Consider the following 19,254-nt stretch of genomic DNA (forward strand, 5'->3'; position numbering starts at 1 on the left):
CTTCCTAAATCCATCTGTCCAGTCATCCATCCCTCTCTTCCTCAGCCTATCCCCCAGTCATCCATCCCTCTCTTCCTAAATCCATCTGTCCAGTCATCCATCCCTCTCTTCCTCAGCCTATCCCCCAGTCATCCATCCCTCTCTTCCTCAGCCTATCCCCCCAGTCATCCATCCCTCTCTTCCTCAGCCTATCCCCCAGTCATCCATCCTCTCTTCCTCAGCCTATCCAGTCAAATCCATCTGTCCAGTCATCCATCCCTCTCTTCCTCAGCCTATCCCCCAGTCATCCATCCCTCTCTTACTAAATCCATCTGTCCAGTCATCCATCCCTCTCTTCCTCAGCCTATCCCCCAGTCATCCATCCCTCTCTTCCTCAGCCTATCCCCCCATATCCCCCAGTCATCCATCCCTCTCTTCCTCAGCCTATCCCCCAGTCATCCATCCCTCTCTTCCTCAGCCTATCCACCCAGTCATCCATCCCTCTCTTCCTAAATCCATCTGTCCAGTCATCCATCCCTCTCTTCCTCAGCCTATCCCCCAGTCATCCATCCCTCTCTTACTAAATCCATCTGTCCAGTCATCCATCCCTCTCTTCCTCAGCCTATCCCCCAGTCATCCATCCCTCTCTTCCTCAGCCTATCCCCCAGTCATCCATCCCTCTCTTCCTCAGCCTATCCCCCAGTCATCCACCCCTCTCTTCCTCAGCCTATCCCCCAGTCATCCATCCCTCTCTTCCTAAATCCATCTGTCCAGTCATCCATCCCTCTCTTCCTCAGCCTATCCCCCAGTCATCCATCCCTCTCTTCCTAAATCCATCTGTCCAGTCATCCATCCCTCTCTTCCTCAGCCTATCCCCCCCAGTCATCCATCATCCATCCCTCTTCCTCAGCCTATCCCCCAGTCATCCATCCCTCTCTTCCTCAGCCCATCCACCCAGTCATCCACCCCTCTCTTCCTCAGCCTATCCCCCAGTCATCCATCCATCTCTTCCTAAATCCATCTGTCCAGTCATCCACCCCTCTCTTCCTCAGCCTATCCACCCAGTCCCCCAGTCATCCATCCCATCTCTTCCTAAATCCATCTGTCCAGTCATCCATCCCTCTCTTCCTCAGCCTATCCCCCAGTCATCCATCCCTCTCTTCCTCAGCCCATCCACCCAGTCATCCATCCCTCTCTTCCTCAGCCTATCCCCCAGTCATCCATCCCTCTCTTCCTAAATCCATCTGTCCAGTCATCCACCCTCTCTTCCTCAGCCCATCCACCCAGTCATCCATCCCCCCTCTCTTCCTCAGCCTATCCCCCAGTCATCCATCCCTCTCTTCCTAAATCCATCTGTCCAGTCATCCATCCCTCTCTTCCTCAGCCTATCCCCCAGTCATCCACCCCTCTCTTCCTCAGCCTATCCCCCAGTCATCCATCCCTCTCTTCCTAAGTCATCCATCCCCTCTCTTCCTCAGCCTATCCCCCAGTCATCCATCCTCTCTTACTAAATCCATCTGTCCAGTCATCCATCCCTCTCTTCCTCAGCCTATCCCCCAGTCATCCATCCCTCTCTTCCTCATCCATCCCCCAGTCATCCATCCCTCTCTTCCTCAGCCTATCCCCCAGTCATCCATCCCTCTCTTCCTCAGCCTATCCACCCAGTCATCCATCCCTCTCTTCCTAAATCCATCTGTCCAGTCATCCATCCCTCTCTTCCTCAGCCTATCCCCCAGTCATCCATCCCTCTCTTACTAAATCCATCTGTCCAGTCATCCATCCCTCTCTTCCTCAGCCTATCCCCCAGTCATCCATCCCTCTCTTCCTCAGCCTATCCCCCAGTCATCCATCCCTCTCTTCCTCAGCCTATCCCCCAGTCATCCATCCCTCTCTTCCTCAGCCTATCCACCCAGTCATCCACCCCTCTCTTCCTCAGCCTATCCCCCAGTCATCCATCCCTCTCTTCCTCAGCCTATCCCCCAGTCATCCACCCCTCTCTTCCTCAGCCTATCCCCCAGTCATCCATCCCTCTCTTCCTAAATCCATCTGTCCAGTCATCCATCCCTCTCTTCCTCAGCCTATCCCCCAGTCATCCATCCCTCTCTTCCTAAATCCATCTGTCCAGTCATCCATCCCTCTCTTCCTCAGCCGATCCCCCAGTCATCCATCCCTCTCTTCCTCAGCCCATCCACCCAGTCATCCACCCCTCTCTTCCTCAGCCCATCCACCCAGTCATCCACCCCTCTCTTCCTCAGCCTATCCCCCAGTCATCCATCCATCTCTTCCTAAATCCATCTGTCCAGTCATCCACCCCTCTCTTCCTCAGCCTATCCCCCAGTCATCCATCCCTCTCTTCCTAAATCCATCTGTCCAGTCATCCATCCCTCTCTTCCTCAGCCTATCCCCCAGTCATCCATCCCTCTCTTCCTAAATCCATCTGTCCAGTCATCCATCCCTCTCTTCCTCAGCCTATCCCCCAGTCATCCATCCCTCTCTTCCTAAATCCATCTGTCCAGTCATCCATCCCTCTCTTCCTAAATCCATCCCAGTCATCCATCCCTCTCTTCCTCAGCCCATCCACCCAGTCATCCACCCCTCTCTTCCTCAGCCTATCCCCCAGTCATCCATCCATCAATTCCTAAATCCATCTGTCAGTCATCCACCCCTCTCTTCCTCAGCCTATCCCCAGTCATCCATCCCTCTCTTCCTAAATCCATCTGTCCAGTCATCCATCCCTCTCTTCCTCAGCCTATCCCCCAGTCATCCATCCCTCTCTTCCTCAGCCCATCCACCCAGTCATCCACCCCTCTCTTCCTCAGCCCATCCACCCAGTCATCCACCCCTCTCTTCCTCAGCCTATCCCCCAGTCATCCATCCATCTCTTCCTAAATCCATCCCCCAGTCATCCACCCCTCTCTTCCTCAGCCTATCCCCCAGTCATCCATCCCTCTCTTCCTAAATCCATCTGTCCAGTCATCCATCCCTCTCTTCCTCAGCCTATCCCCCAGTCATCCATCCCTCTCTTCCTAAATCCATCTGTCCAGTCATCCATCCCTCTCTTCCTCAGCCTATCCCCCAGTCATCCATCCCTCTCTTCCTAAATCCATCTGTCCAGTCATCCACCCCTCTCTTCCTCAGCCCATCCACCCAGTCATCCACCCCTCTCTTCCTCAGCCTATCCCCCAGTCATCCATCCCTCTCTTCCTAAATCCATCTGTCCAGTCATCCATCCCTCTCTTCCTCAGCCTATCCACCCAGTCGTCCATCCCTCTCTTCCTCAGCCCATCCACCCAGTCATCCATCCCTCTCTTCCTCAGCCTATCCCCCAGTCATCCATCCCTCTCTTCCTCAGCCTATCCCCCAGTCATCCATCCCTCTCTTCCTCAGCCTATCCCCCAGTCATCCATCCCTCTCTTCCTCAGCCCATCCACCCCTCTCTTCCTCAGCCTATCCCCCAGTCATCCATCCCTCTCTTCCTCAGCCTATCCCCCAGTCATCCATCCCTCTCTTCCTCAGCCTATCCACCCAGTCATCCATCCCTCTCTTCCTCAGCCTATCCACCCAGTCATCCACCCCTCTCTTCCTCAGCCTATCCCCCAGTCATCCATCCCTCTCTTCCTCAGCCTATCCCCCAGTCATCCATCCCTCTCTTCCTCAAGCCTATCCACCCAGTCATCCATCCCTCTCTTCCTCAGCCTATCCACCCAGTCATCCATCCCTCTCTTCCTCAGCCTTCACCCAGTCATCCATCCTCTCTTCCTCAGCCTATCCACCCAGTCATCCATCCCTCTCTTCCTCAGCCTATCCCCCAGTCATCCATCCCTCTCTTCCTCCTTCCCCCAGTCATCCATCCCTCTCTTCCTCAGCCTACCCCCAGTCTCCATCCCTCTCTTCTCAGCCTATCCCCCAGTCATCCATCCCTCTCTTCCTCAGCCTATCCCCCAGTCATCCATCCTCTCTTCCTCAGCCTATCCACCCAGTCATCCATCCCTCTCTTCCTCAGCCTTTCCCCCCAGTCATCCATCCCTCTCTTCCTCAGCCTGTCCCCCAGTCATCCATCCCTCTCTTCCTCAGCCTATCCACCCAGTCATCCATCCCTCTCTTCCTCAGCCTATCCCCCAGTCATCCATCCCTCTCTTCCTCAGCCTATCCACCCAGTCATCCATCCCTCTCTTCCTCAGCCTATCCACCCAGTCATCCATCCCTCTCTTCCTCAGCCTATCCCCCAGTCATCCATCCCTCTCTTCCTCAGCCTATCCACCCAGTCATCCATCCCTCTCTTCCTCAGCCCATCCATCTACCCATCCATCCCTCTCTTCCTCAGCCTATCCCCCAGTCATCCATCCCTCTCTTCCTCAGCCTATCCCCCAGTCATCCATCCCTCTCTTCCTCAGCCTATCCCCCAGTCATCCATCCCTCTCTTCCTCAGCCCATCCATCTACCCATCCATCCCTCTCTTCCTCAGCCTATCCCCCAGTCATCCATCCCTCTCTTCCTCAGCCTATCCACCCAGTCATCCATCCCTCTCTTCCTCAGCCTATCCCCCAGTCATCCATCCCTCTCTTCCTCAGCCTATCCCCCAGTCATCCATCCCTCTCTTCCTCAGCCTATCCCCCAGTCATCCATCCCTCTCTTCCTCAGCCTATCCACCCAGTCATCCATCCCTCTCTTCCTCAGCCTATCCACCCAGTCATCCATCCCTCTCTTCCTCAGCCTATCCCCCAGTCATCCATCCCTCTCTTCCTCAGCCTATCCCCCAGTCATCCATCCCTCTCTTCCTCAGCCTATCCCCCAGTCATCCATCCCTCTCTTCCTCAGCCTATCCCCCAGTCATCCATCCCTCTCTTCCTCAGCCTATCCACCCAGTCATCCATCCCTCTCTTCCTCAGCCTTTCCACCCAGTCATCCATCCCTCTCTTCCTCAGCCTATCCCCCAGTCATCCATCCCTCTCTTCCTCAGCCTATCCACCCAGTCATCCATCCCTCTCTTCCTCAGCCTATCCCCCAGTCATCCATCCCTCTCTTCCTCAGCCTATCCACCCAGTCATCCATCCCTCTCTTCCTCAGCCTATCCACCCAGTCATCCATCCCTCTCTTCCTCAGCCTATCCCCCAGTCATCCATCCCTCTCTTCCTCAGCCTATCCACCCAGTCATCCATCCCTCTCTTCCTCAGCCCATCCATCTACCCATCCATCCCTCTCTTCCTCAGCCTATCCCCAGTCATCCATCCCTCTCTTCCTCAGCCTATCCCCCTGTCATCCATCCCTCTCTTCCTCAGCCTATCCCCCAGTCATCCATCCCTCTCTTCCTCAGCCTATCCCCCAGTCATCCATCCCTCTCTTCCTCAGCCTATCCCCCAGTCATCCATCCCTCTCTTCCTCAGCCTATCCCCCAGTCATCCATCCCTCTCTTCCTCAGCCTATCCCCCAGCCATCCATCCCTCTCTTCCTCAGCCTATCCACCCAGTCATCCACCCCTCTCTTCCTCAGCCTATCCACCCAGTCATCCATCCCTCTCTTCCTCAGCCTATCCACCCAGTCATCCATCCCTCTCTTCCTCAGCCTATCCACCCAGTCATCCATCCCTCTCTTCCTCAGCCTATCCCCCAGTCATCCATCCCTCTCTTCCTCAGCCTATCCACCCAGTCATCCATCCCTCTCTTCCTCAGCCTATCCACCCAGTCATCCATTCTTTACCTCCTGCATCCATCAATCCATTCCTTGACCATCCATCCATTAATTCATAGGAATCCTAGCTCTCTCAACTCTCTCTAGGCCCAATATTATGCTGCTCATGACATTAGCAAGACATCATTAACCCTTTAACCATATTCTCAACTGGCTGGTAGAGCGTTTTGACAATCCATTTAGAAGTGGATATGAAAAAAATCTTTACTTGAACTTGATTGGTCAACTCCCCCAGCCCTCCTGCATAAAATAAGATAATTTGTATCCTTCTGGGTTGCTGCAGTTCAGTGTTGTGACACTCTTAACTTTGCCCACTCAGAGGGCTGTAAGAAACTCAAAATCAGTCACCATAGATATGGGATAAAAGGAAAGAATTTAGTTGGTGAGGGATTAATATTGCACCATTCATTTTAGTAGACACCTTGAAGAGTAGTAATATGTAAATAAATAGTTCAAATGTAAAAAGGCATAAAAGCAAACATTTTGAAAATATATGTTCAATCGGGTGGGTGATACGTCAGTAAGTAGTACGGTACACACTTCTCATGACTCATGGGGTCAAATAATCCATATTCAGACTTAAAGTCACCTATAAAATCGTGTCTATATTAGTCATAAAAAAAACGGCACTTTGTCTCAAAATGTAGTCTGAACATGTGGAAACATGGTGGGTGAACCTGGATCATTTAAAATGTAAGATCCTGAAAATGCATACATTTCAATGGAATTGAATATTAATGTTTGGACATCCAAAATTATAATCATTTGTAAAAATAATAATAATAATAATCAGTCCATTTTACAATGCTTACCTACTAGGGATGTAACAATTGACCAATTAGCACCAGTCCCCGATTCCAATCTTTATAATACAAGTGCATCGATGTGCTGACCCCAAACCCACCCAAATGTAGCATGCGTCTGTCAAAACATCGCTTCAAATGTTACAAATCACCGGTTCACTAAAATGTTTTGCTCATATTACATTTCTACCTTTCGAAAATACCTCTCATTTGTCACAACTGATGTGTCCTCTCCTTCACTGTGGAACTGCATGTAACTGTGTTGACAGTCATTGATCTACAAGTCATTTTGCATGCAGAACAACCCCAGGGAATATCAGTAGCCTAGTCAAACTGTGCACTTTGCCCAGCTTTGCCTGCTGACCAACGCAAGGGAGGCGGCCTGTTCCTGATCCTGCACATCTGCGAGGCAACTTCATCATTCAAATTCTAAAATTGCTTGTGCGATATTAGGCTTTATTAGTTGAGTGAGAACCTATGTCATTTGCTAGGTTATTATTATCTATGCGCTATTGAAAATGGTGTTTTACCGGAATAAAAGTAAGGTACTGGACACACAACTCATCTGGCTCTACCTGCTAAACAGGGTTCAGAAATAGTTTGGTAGTTTTGCTTTAAACAATAAAGTGTATATGGTCATTTTTAGATATACAGGGTAAAGTTGATCCTTTCATTATGAGGACATAAATCACTTCTGTGAGGCACACTGCATGTCCGAAGCCAGAGGAGAAGATCTCTCTGTAAAAAACTTCCAAACAGTCAAAAACCATTTGCTTTTGAGATCAGTTCCACAGTTCTGCAGTATACTGTATATACAGTATACATGTGTTATTGTAAATATTGATACACTTAATCTGCCATCATCCAAGTTCATTAGTGGGTGATGGTGACTTCAGAACCAAAGTGGGGGGGACAAAAAAACACAGGCTAATCTGATAGTGGTAGTGGGGTGCTAGGTGCCTAGTCTCACTCTCATCCCTACACCCCAGTTCTCCTTTAAAAATGTATATCATTTTTTTGAACTTCTCTAATCTCTTTTTCTTCTCGGGTTATCATTGGATTTCATCACCACTACTGGAGAGGCTGTTTCATTGGATCAGACCCACTGAGGAGCTAGACTGCCCTCCTTTGGTCTGACTAAGAACTACACTTGTTTGTGTGTCTATGTGCAGGCCCATATGCGTGTGTTGATGTGTCTGTGTTCGTCATCAAACCAAAGTTGGAGTTCTGCTCTTTCCCCGCCAGCACTGCGAAAAGGTAGAGTAGAGAATGTGTACTGCATGTACATACTGTCCCTCTGTCTTTCTCTATCTCTCTCTACACCCCTCCACCTCCTACATCTCCCTCTTCCCTAGTGGTTAGAGGGTTGGGCCAGTAACCGCAAGGTTGCTGGATCGAATCCCCGAGCTGACAAGGTACAAATCTGCCGTTCTGCCCCTGAGCAAGGCAGTTAACCCACTGTTCCCCGGGTGCCAAAGACATCTATATCGATTAAGGCAACCTATCTGATTCAGAGGGGTTGGCTTAAATTGATTTATTTTACCTTTATTTAACTATGCAAGTCAGTTAAGTACAAATTCTTATTTTCAATGATGGGTGGGTTAACTGCCTGTTCAGGGACAGAATAACAGATTTGTACCTTGTCAGCTTGGGGGTTTGAATTTGCAACCTTCCGGTTACTAGTCCAACGCTCTAACCACTTGGCTACCCTGCCGCCCCAAAATGCAGAAGACACATTTCAGTTGAATGCATTCAGTTGTACAACTGACTGACTAGGTATCCCCCTTTCCCCATCCCCTCTCTCTCTCCAGCTTCCTCCCCTTCCTTCATGGACACGGTTGGCTCAGGTGACCTTGAAGATGGGAAATTGCGCTGAAACCGGAGATTGAAAAAAGTATATTCCTTTTTCCCACCCAAATTTCTGCTGACAGTTCACATGTGGAGTCTAGAAGGGAAATGCAGTGTCACAGTAAAAGACACACAGAGACGGAGAGAGAGAGAGAGAGAGAGAGAGAGGTCTTTGATGTTGCTGTGCCTCTGAAGTGGTCTACCTCCAGGTGACTTTAGCAGAGGAATCCAAGACTGACAATATTATTTTCACAAACAGAGAAGCACGCTCACACACACGGAGAGAAAGAGAGAGATAGACAAGGAGAGAGAGACACGCACATACACACGCACAAACACACACACACACACACCCACACACACAGATAGACGTACACACACAGAGATAGATGTACACACGCAAACACAAACAAACACACACTACCAGATACAAACACAGATGCATGCATACACCCATAAGCATGCATGTACAAGCTTTGTGTCACTGTTATTGGTGGCAGACTCTCTAAAGATCAAATCCACACTTAGGAAAACAGCGTCACTGTTCACCCCCAGGGCCTGTCTTGTTAGGTGTGCTTGTTGATAGCATGGCACAACTTTAGAAACCGTTCATACTTCTTATGTGTTCTTTTTTCGGCTGCCATCAGAACCGTAAAAGCTACCATCACCAAAACAACTTTAGAACGTGCAGGCTGACTGTTTTCGGGTTGCTTGAGAAAACCGTTTTGATACTACAAATACTTTTCACACTACAACCACATTTGCATAAATCCCATGCATTTCATGCATTTCAATGGCCATAGACTTTGAACGGGAAAAAGTCTGGTTGTAAACTAGTCTTAAACCGTTCAAACTTTAAAACGTGCAGACTGGTCTGGAATAGGTTTCTTGTATAAAGCTTTTTAATACTATTTTTACTTTTTGAACTATAACTGTATAAAATTAGCATAAAAGCTCCAAAGACTTGAATGGGAAGAATGTACATTCGCCACCGCTCATGCTACAAACAGACTGCCTCAATTGAGATTTCTTCAACAAAGCTTTATGCTACCATTTACCACAGTCACTACTAATACCCCTACTATTGCAGTAACTACTAACTACCAAGTACTACTACCACCACAGTCACCACAGAAAAGTTCATTTTCAAGTTGTTTCTGTTTTGTTGAAGAAACAGAGTAGAGGAGAGACCAGCAGCTTGGTATGACGCTTGGTATAACGCTTGGTATGACGCTTGGTATGACGCTTGGTATAACACTTGGTATGACGCTTGGTATAACGCTTGGTATGACGCTTGGTATGACGCTTGGTATAACGCTTGGTATGACGCTTGGTATGACGCTTGGTATAACGCTTGGTATGACGCTTGGTATGACGCTTGGTATGACGCTTGGTATAACGCTTGGTATGACGCTTGGTATGACGCTTGGTATGACGCTTGGTATAACGCTTGGTATGACGCTTGGTATGACGCTTGGTATAACGCTTGGTATGACGCTTGGTATGACGCTTGGTATGTACGATAATGTCACAGGGGGGAAAACGGTGTTTGTTGTTTACAGTAACCTCTTTGTTGTTGTAATTATCCCAAACGGACCTCGCTGTTCCACCAAAGATCCAAGCTTTAAAGTGTGCGTACACATGCCTCTCTGTGAGTGTGTGTGTGTGTGCGTGCCTGTGTGTGTGTGTTTGTAGAGTATGTCATTAGAGTGTCTTGTATGAATGGTGGAATGGCAGTGCCATATGTTCCTGACACCCACAGTCTTGTTCAGACTGGGCCACCTGCGGTGTGGAACACAGATATATGAAATAGGATTATTATTAGACACATCACATTCTGTTTTCAACTCAAATCTGGGCATTATCCCCCACGCTGACAGGACTGCTCATTACACACAAATCCATACTGTTACAGACTGACAAGGGAACCAACCAGGGGCGCATTCAAAATGGCTGAACATTCTGGAAAGAGATGGAGATGTAAATAAGAGGAACATAATAACCAGCCGTGGTGGATTTGCATACAGTGACTCTCCCACATCACCTCTTCATGGGTCAAACACCCACTCACACAAACAACCAGGCTGTGGTGTTGTGCTCCAGTGAGGACACACACGGCGGGCAGAGATCGTTTTGCGCGGCGTTGACTGGCGCATCAGGTCTTCACGGGTCAGGCTTCCAGAATGTTCTAGTGTGCAGCTGAGCTCAAAGATCAACCACACCAGCATTCGTTTCCCCCAACAACCGAGAGCCGCTGAACTGCACCGACCTAATGGACCTCTGACCGCCACTACACACACACACACACACACACACACACACACACACACACACACACACACACACACAGAACATTATGCAAACAGAAACACACTAACACAAACAGAAGCACTTACACTCTGAAATACACAGTCTCTCTCTCCTCAGCTTCGTTACTCTTCCGCCGTTCTTGGGACCTGTACGGACGTCAAACTTAAATTTCAAACTAGAGTGATCTCCCTGCTCTTCCATTCTGTCATTTTGCATTGATGGGTAACTGCTCCCAGGCACCCTCTCTCTCTCTCTACTCTGTCTCTCTATCTCTCTCTGTCTCTCTCTCTCTACTCTGTCTCTCTCTCTACTCTGTCTCTCTATCTCTCTGTATCTCTGTGTCTCTCTGTCTCTTTCTCTACTCTGTCTCTCTATCGCTCTGTATCTCTCTGTCTCTGTATCTCTGTGTCTCTCTCTCTCTATTCTGTCTCTGTATCTCTCTGTATCTCTGTGTCTCTCTCGCTCTACTCTGTATCTCTGTGTCTCTGTCTCTTTCTCTACTCTGTCTCTGTATCTCTGTGTCTCTCTCTCTCTCTACTCTGTCTCTCTATATCTCTGTGTCTCTCTGTCTCTTTCTCTACTCTGTCTCTCTATCGCTCTGTATCTCTCTGTCTCTGTATCTCTGTGTCTCTCTCTCTCTCTACTCTGTCTCTCTATATCTCTGTGTCTCTCTGTCTCTTTCTCTACTCTGTCTCTGTATCTCTGTGTCTCTCTCTCTCTCTCTCTCTACTCTGTCTCTCTATATCTCTGTGTCTCTCTGTCTCTTTCTCTACTCTGTCTCTCTATCGCTCTGTATCTCTCTGTCTCTGTATCTCTGTATCTCTGTGTCTCTCTCTCTCTACTCTGTCTCTGTATCTCTCTGTATCTCTGTGTCTCTCTCTCTCTACTCTGTCTCTCTCTCTACTCTCTCTCTCTACTCTGTCTCTCTATCTCTCTGTGTCTCTGTGTCTCTCTGTCTCTTTCTCTACTCTGTCTCTCTATCGCTCTGTATCTCTCTGTCTCTGTATCTCTGTATCTCTGTGTCTCTCTCTCTCTACTCTGTCTCTGTATCTCTCTGTATCTCTGTGTCTCTCTCTCTCTACTCTGTCTCTCTCTCTACTCTCTCTCTCTCTCTCTCTCTCTACTCTGTCTCTCTATCTCTCTGTGTCTCTCTGTCTCTTTCTCTACTCTGTCTCTGTATCTCTCTGTGTTTCTGTCTCTCTCTCTTTCTCCTCTCTCTCTCTCTCTCTCTCTCTCTCTCGTGTGTGTGTTTGCGTGCGTCTGTCTGTGTGGGTGTATCCGGGCACGTTCATGTGTGTGTCAGTGCTTGCATTAAGAGTTAATTGCTCTTGGCTTTCTCTGCCATGCAAATTGAATTCAGCGACATCTCTCTATTGGCCCTGCACTCACCACCCTGTTAACCCCTGACTTCAGGTTGGAACGGTGACCTGAAGCCTTAATCATTTCTGACCTTCGGTTAATGAGGAATCCAACACACATACACACACATACGTCAGAGAAGTTTGACTCATTGAGCCGCAGGTTAAGCAGCAGTCTGTTGGAAATAAATGGAGAAATACAATGCAACACAGTATGATTTGGTTGTTGTATTGTTTACAGCTGAGGCCAATCATCTATTCCCTGATGACACAATCAAACACTACATATCACTACACACCACAGACTACACATCACTACAGACTACACATCACTACAGACTACACATGGCATCACTACACAGTACACACACCTGCTTTTGATCAGCTGATAGGTATTCCCTTGGTGTTAATCAGACCGCCAACCATCCAAAAATGATAATGCATGGCTTTACTGTAAATTCACAACATGTTATCCAATGGACGGAAGCACGCACGCACACGCACACACACACACACACACACACACACACACACACACACACACACACACACACACACACACACCTTCCTTGCATTTATATAACGTGTGAATGTGAGACCCACGTCTCAGTGTGTGTTGAATCAGTTGCAGCTCCAGTGTTTTTGAAAGGCCTGCTGCTCTTCTTCTGTGGTTCTGTTCTGTTGTAATGTAACTAACTGAGCAGCGAGGCACCCTGAGCTCACACACCATACTCTGAAGAGTCACAGGGACCTCTAGAGGCAAAGCAGGCAGAGCGTTCCTCCCCTCCATTCACTGCAAAGCAATGGAACTGGAATGGCATTAATGAAAAAGGACCAGTGATGACAACAACAAAACACTGTGCTCTCAGTTTGGTTCGATGTCCAAATCTGTACACCGTGTGTGTGATCCTCCTCTCCAGTCATCATTAAGATCTGAGAGAAGACAAGAGTGATGGTATCAAACCAGGGAATTGGGTTTGGTGGTTTGGGGTGGGGGGGGGATACTTTTTTAATAGAATGTGTGGCGCAATAGCGGGTTGTGGAGTGTTGTGTGACAGGAGGTTAGGAGTGTTATCTCCACTGATCCAGGGATCTAGGAGGCGATATGGAGCTGTGGGATATTAAACATCTATCTCTTATCGAGAGAGACACACACAGCCCTGTGTTAACCTGACATTATGCTATAGCCCCCTACATTACCGGTATAGCTAACAGTGTCCGGCTTTATTTGATCAAAATGAGATAATCTCTTCTCATGGGAGTGTTTCTAGCATTCTTTTGAATTACACCCCCTATCGGAAGTTCGTCTCACGTCATTTCTCTCAGCTCAGAGTTTTACTGTTAATTGGTGATTGAACCTGCCACATATGAACAGACTAGGGCTTGGATTCAATCAGATCACCTGTTAACCGGCGATAGCCGACACCCGTATAGCTGATGTTTAGGCGGTGTCAGAGATGGAATTGTGTTGGAGCTGTCAAATCGGTGAGCAGCTGTTCTTGATCATTGTCATGAAGCCACACCCGTCCCACATGTTAGAAGTTCAGAACGAGAAAGTGTAGGCTATATAGAAATAATGACGATCGTTTTGAAAATCATTCAATGAAATACATTTGGATTTCTATCAGTGTAAGATCACACCTCACATTCCAGTGTCTGAACATGTAAACAAGGCTGCATGGGATTTCTCTTAATGTGACTCTGTGCAGCCAATGGCAATGTCCGCTTTAGGTATAATGTCGTGAGCCGTTTGTGGATCTGACAGTCCTAGCGCAGTTCCACCTCTGACACCGCCAAAACAACAGCTATGCGGATGTCAGCTATAGCAGATCTGATTTAATTGGGCCCTAGTCCTTCAGCCAGATATCCATTGCTGAACAATGCCTCGCTCTCACCTCAATTAAATTCAGTTCAATTCAACTTTATTAATCTACTCACAGGCAACCGATAGAGCAGGCATACACTGTTTCCCCACAAAATGACTGTCGTTTAATGCAGGTGAGGCAGACTCCCATAGAGTTAATGCCAACACAACGGAGTCCATAAAAGCCTGAAAGTGGTGTCTCCGTTTGGGCTGTGGAAGCCAATTGCCGCCAGCGCCATCTAGTCAACCTGTTACAGTGGACTCCACTTTGAAACAATTAAGCCTGTGATGTCTTAGTTCCTTTTGGCTCTGATAAGCCTGTGAGAACAGGGGACACTTTGGCTCGGTAAAGCACACGTGGAGTTGGTCCATGTTGGCTCTGCAGAGCCTAAAAGCAGGGCTCCACGTTGCCCCTGATCATCATGGTGGCAGCAAACCATCCTTGGGGAGAGGAGAGGTAGTTACAGCCTCATAATGGTCCCCTTTTGTCTCATATTACCTCCTCCACTCTGGGCATTTCCCTCTTTATCACATGTAATTGAATCACGACGGAGCCAGAGAGCCTCTCCAAAAAAACATAGAGCAGAGAGCCTCTCCAAAAAAACATAGAGCAGAGAGCCTCTCCAAAAAAACATAGAGCAGAGAGTCTATCCAAAAAAACATAGAGCAGAGAGACTCTCCAAAAAAACATAGAGCAGAGAGCCACACTAGGAGGAAAGACAGCAGGGGATGTGTCTTTATATATAACAATCATTAACACTAGTGATTAATAAAAAGGGCCAAGCCGAAGTGGCACACTACTCCCTTTATAGTGCACAACGTTTGACCAGGGCCCATAGGGTAGTAGTGTACTATATAGGGCATACTAATGTTCCATTTCAGATGCAGCCTCAGTGAAGAGGAAGTGGATTGATTTGGAGGTGATGATTCTGTCCTCTCAGGTTGTAATGAGACAGTTCAAATTGTATGCCTCCGCCTCAACAGGACGATTACAGAGATTAAACAGGACCCGAGGGATTACACAACTGGGGGCGGACGATTGGGACGTGTATCACGTCATTGCAGAAAAGGTCACGAGGAAACAGGCTCAACTGGTCTACCGGGAGGACACGATCTATCGCTCTGGGCGGATTTATCTTGTCTGATCTGTCAGGTTTAATCCTCTATCAGGTCTAGTGAAGTGACTAACTGTTAAACACAAACTAGTGAGCAGCAGTGAATGGATGAATAAAGTAGATCACAATGGCCCTCAATTCCCCTCCGGTTCCTGAAACATGACGGCAAGCGGTAGTGATTAGAGGTCGACCGATTAATCGGAATGGCCGATTAATTAGGGCCGATTTCAAGTTTTCATTACAATCGGAAATTGGTATTTTTGGACACCGATTTGGCCTATTTCTTTTTTTTTATTACACCTTTATTTAATCTTTATTTAACTAGGCCTAGGAACGGTGGGTTAACTGCCTCGTTCAGGGGCAGAACGACAGATTTTTAACTTGTCAGCTCGGGGGATTCAATCTTGCAACCTTAGTTAACTAGTCCAACGCTCTAACCACCTGCCTCTCATTGCACTCCACTAGGAGCCTGCCTGTTACGCGAATGCAGTAAGAAGCCAAGGTAAGTTGCTAGCTAGCATGAAACTTATCTTATAAAAACAATCAATCAATCATAATCACTAGTTAACTACACATGGTTGATGATATTACTAGTTTATCTTGCGTGTCCTGCGTTGCATATAATTGATGCGGTGCGTATCGTTGCTCCAATAACCATAAACATCCAAGACTTTCTTAAATTGTACGTAATCATGACATAACATTGAAGGTTGTGCAATGTAACAGGAATATTTAGACTTATGGATTCCACCCGTTAGATAAAATACGGATGGCACCCGGAACGGTTCCGTATTTCACTGAAAACGTCTTGTTTTTGAGATGATAGTTTCAGGATTCGACCATATTAATGACCTAAGGCTCGTACTTCTGTGTGTTATCATGTTATAACTAAGTCTATGATGTGATAGAGCAGTCTGACTGAGCGGTGGTAGGCAGCAGCATTCATTCAAACAGCACTTTTGTGCGTTTGCCAGCAGCTGTTTATGACTTCAAGCCTATTAACTCCCGTGATTAGGCTCGTGTAACCGATGTGAAATGGATAGCTAGTTAGCGGGGTGCGCGCTAATAGCGTTTCAAACGTCACTCGCTCTGAGACTTGGAGTGGTTGTTCCCCTTGCTCTGCATGGGTAACGCTGTTGTCGATGTGTTCCTGGTTCGAGCCCAGGTAGGGGCGAGGAGAGGAACGGAAGCTATACTGTTACACTGGCAATACTAAAGTGCCTATAAGAACATCCAATAGTCAAAGATTAATGAAATACAAATGGTATAGAGAGAAATAGTCCTATAATTCCTATAATAACTACAACCTAAAACTTCTTACCTGAGAATATTGAAGACTCATGTTAAAAGGAACCACCAGCTTTCATATGTTCTCATGTTCTGAGCAAGGAACTTAAATGTTAGCTTTTGTACATGGCACATATTGCACTTTTACTTTCTTCTCCAACACTTTGTTTTTGCATTATTTAAACCAAATTGAACATGTTTCATTATTATTTGAGGTAAATTGATTTTATTGATGTATTATATTAAGTGAAAATAAGTGTACATTCAGTATTGTTGTAATTGTCATTATTACAAAAAAAAAAAAAAAAAACAGCCCGATTAATCGGTATCGGCTTCTTTTTGGTCCTCCAATAATCGGTATCGGCATTGAATAATCATAATCGGTCGACCTCTAGTAGTGATACGCAGATCCTCTGTTTGTTCACCCGCACCTGCTAATAACCCATCCACAACCACCCGACTATATGTGATAAAATGAAAATCTGAGGACCGCACCTGACCCTAACTTGTAGCCTTGATAAACCCAGAATAATGTCATAAATCGATGAATGCTTCAATCTAGTTGGCATCGGTAAAGTTCTTTCATCTCTGCTTCTCTCCTGCAGCAGACGTTTAGGCACCGGGGAAAAATGCAATAATTGTTTCATTTTTTTAATGCAACATTTCCAAATTACATCAGTTTAACCAAATTAAAAGCAGTGAAAATATGCATTCACATAAAATTTGGCTGCATATTTTATGTGGTTGAAATACTATCAGATTTCTTGATGCTGATAAAGATAGCACCTTTACAGACAGTTCCTAACCACGTATTCATTCTCTCAAGATGCTGAAAGAAAGAAACACTATTTCTCCACTCCTGTTCCAGAGTCAAAATGTACATTTAGTTTATCCTTTTACTGCAAGAAATACTTAAATTCTGCAGGAGTTAATATTATATTAGACTATGTGGGAGGTTACAGACCTACAGTCAGTGTCCAGATTTCAGTTATTATTTAACTCGTCTGAACTGTAGGCTACTGTTCCTTTGATGTGCCATATTTGAAGTCCCCGTCTTGTGACTGTGGATTTTGTACAGCGCCTCACAATAATCACACATAACACTGCTATCGTCCTCTTTTACCACTTCTCTAAATCTCTCCCAAACATTACTGCTCTGAACCTCCTCTTTATTTTCAACTCTCCATTTTGCAGCTTTTATTTAATTCAACTCCAACATTGACCTTTTTGCCTCTGTGGATCGACCTTAACTTTTTATGCCCAAGTTTCCAAAAGCATTTGCCGTTTTGCTGTGTGTTTGGCGCACGTACAGTAAGATTACACACTAATGGCAGATAAAAAATAATTAAAGAATAATGAATGCACAAGAATGACACATTCCCAGATTTGTTTGTGTATTGTTTAATCTTCATTCAACCCACCCGCCAACCACCGCTCTTCCTCCACACAATCATTCATGACCGTAAACCCGCCCACCCAGCAGATATAACCGCGGGGACTGCAGGTTATGAGTCAGGCCACGCATCACAAGCGGGCGCAACCTTGAACACGCTCCTAAAACACATTTCATAGGATAACACCCTACTCAGCTATGGAAGAAAGACGAACACTCTCAGCAGTGTAACTCACTATTCAATAAAGCTAATTGATAGACCACCCATAGAGCATAATAACCATAACATGTACCACCCGTCATATGGTGCACACCGGCCATAAAACACCTAGCTCCTTCCTGTCGCAGCCCGCGGCTGACGAGGCAGTGTGATTGGCTTGTCTGCTTTTATCTGGCTAATGAAGAGAGGAGCGGAGAAGACGAACAAGGTCCAGTTAATCTGGGAGACATTTTAAGGGGCTGAAGTTAAGGCACTATTGCATTTTAAATCACCTTAATAAAGAAGAGAAAGGAGATGATGGTCCCTCTTGTTGAAGAGTGGGGCATCGTTTCACCACGGCCGGTGTGTGTGTATTAGTTTCTGCATATTACTCATATTATTGCATATAAATGGCTGTAAGTAGTAGATCATCAGTAGTAGATTATTCAGTACTGCAATATTACTACTATATTACTACTATATTACAAGTCCTTGGAAACTAGAAACATAATGTTTTAATGCGTGTCCCTGGGAGACAGATTGTCTTGAAAGTCCCTTTCAGTTTGAAAGGGACGAATAGAGAAAGTAATTTTCTCTGAACTGGCTCTTGGACGTAGAGCGGGGTAGCGAGATTGCCCTGGGCTCTGGCCCACTTCCTGCTTTCAGAACAAAGCCAGAACAAACACAGCTCATTGAGAGCGAGAGCGAATGTTGCATACTAATACAGCCACAACACCCAGAGTTATTTGGTCATCTGCATTCGTTCCTGATGTTTTAATATAAAAACTCAATTATGAAGGTCTTTACTTTTGTCTTATTTTTCATGGCGGCTGTTGTGGAGTTGAAATAAGAATGTGAGCTTGTGTATAATATATTGATGTCCTGCAATACCATGATAGCCTGAAGCAGATGTTTTATCACCATAAAGAGTGTTGGACAATAAACTATTCTTCTATTCTCCTTTTTCTTCCTCCTCTTCTCTCTCCCTCCCCCTCTTTCTATGTAAATAAGAAGAAAATGAGATGTTTCTCAGGTGAGATTAAAATAGGACAAACCCTGGCGTCCCGTCCTCTTGGTTTATAACATCTCCACATCCACTTAGGAACACCTGCTCTTTCCATGACATAGACTGACCAGGTGAATCCAGGTGAAAAAGCTATGATCGCTTATTGATGTCACTTGTTAAATCCACTTCAATCAGTGTAGATGAAGTGAAGGAGACGGGCTAAAGAAGGATGTTTAAGCCTTCAGAGGGTGAATGGGCAACTTAACGTTAGAAAGCTATTCCTAACGTTTGGTAAACTCTGTGTATATGAAATGTTATTAATAAAAGGACATGGATTAGAGGAGAGGAAGAAGCAGGAGCAAGAACGAGAGACTGAGAAAAACAGAAATATCCAAGTCTAACTG

The sequence above is a fragment of the Oncorhynchus nerka genome, linkage group LG6 (assembly GCF_034236695.1).
Source record: "Oncorhynchus nerka isolate Pitt River linkage group LG6, Oner_Uvic_2.0, whole genome shotgun sequence".
Lineage (NCBI taxonomy): Eukaryota > Metazoa > Chordata > Actinopteri > Salmoniformes > Salmonidae > Oncorhynchus > Oncorhynchus nerka.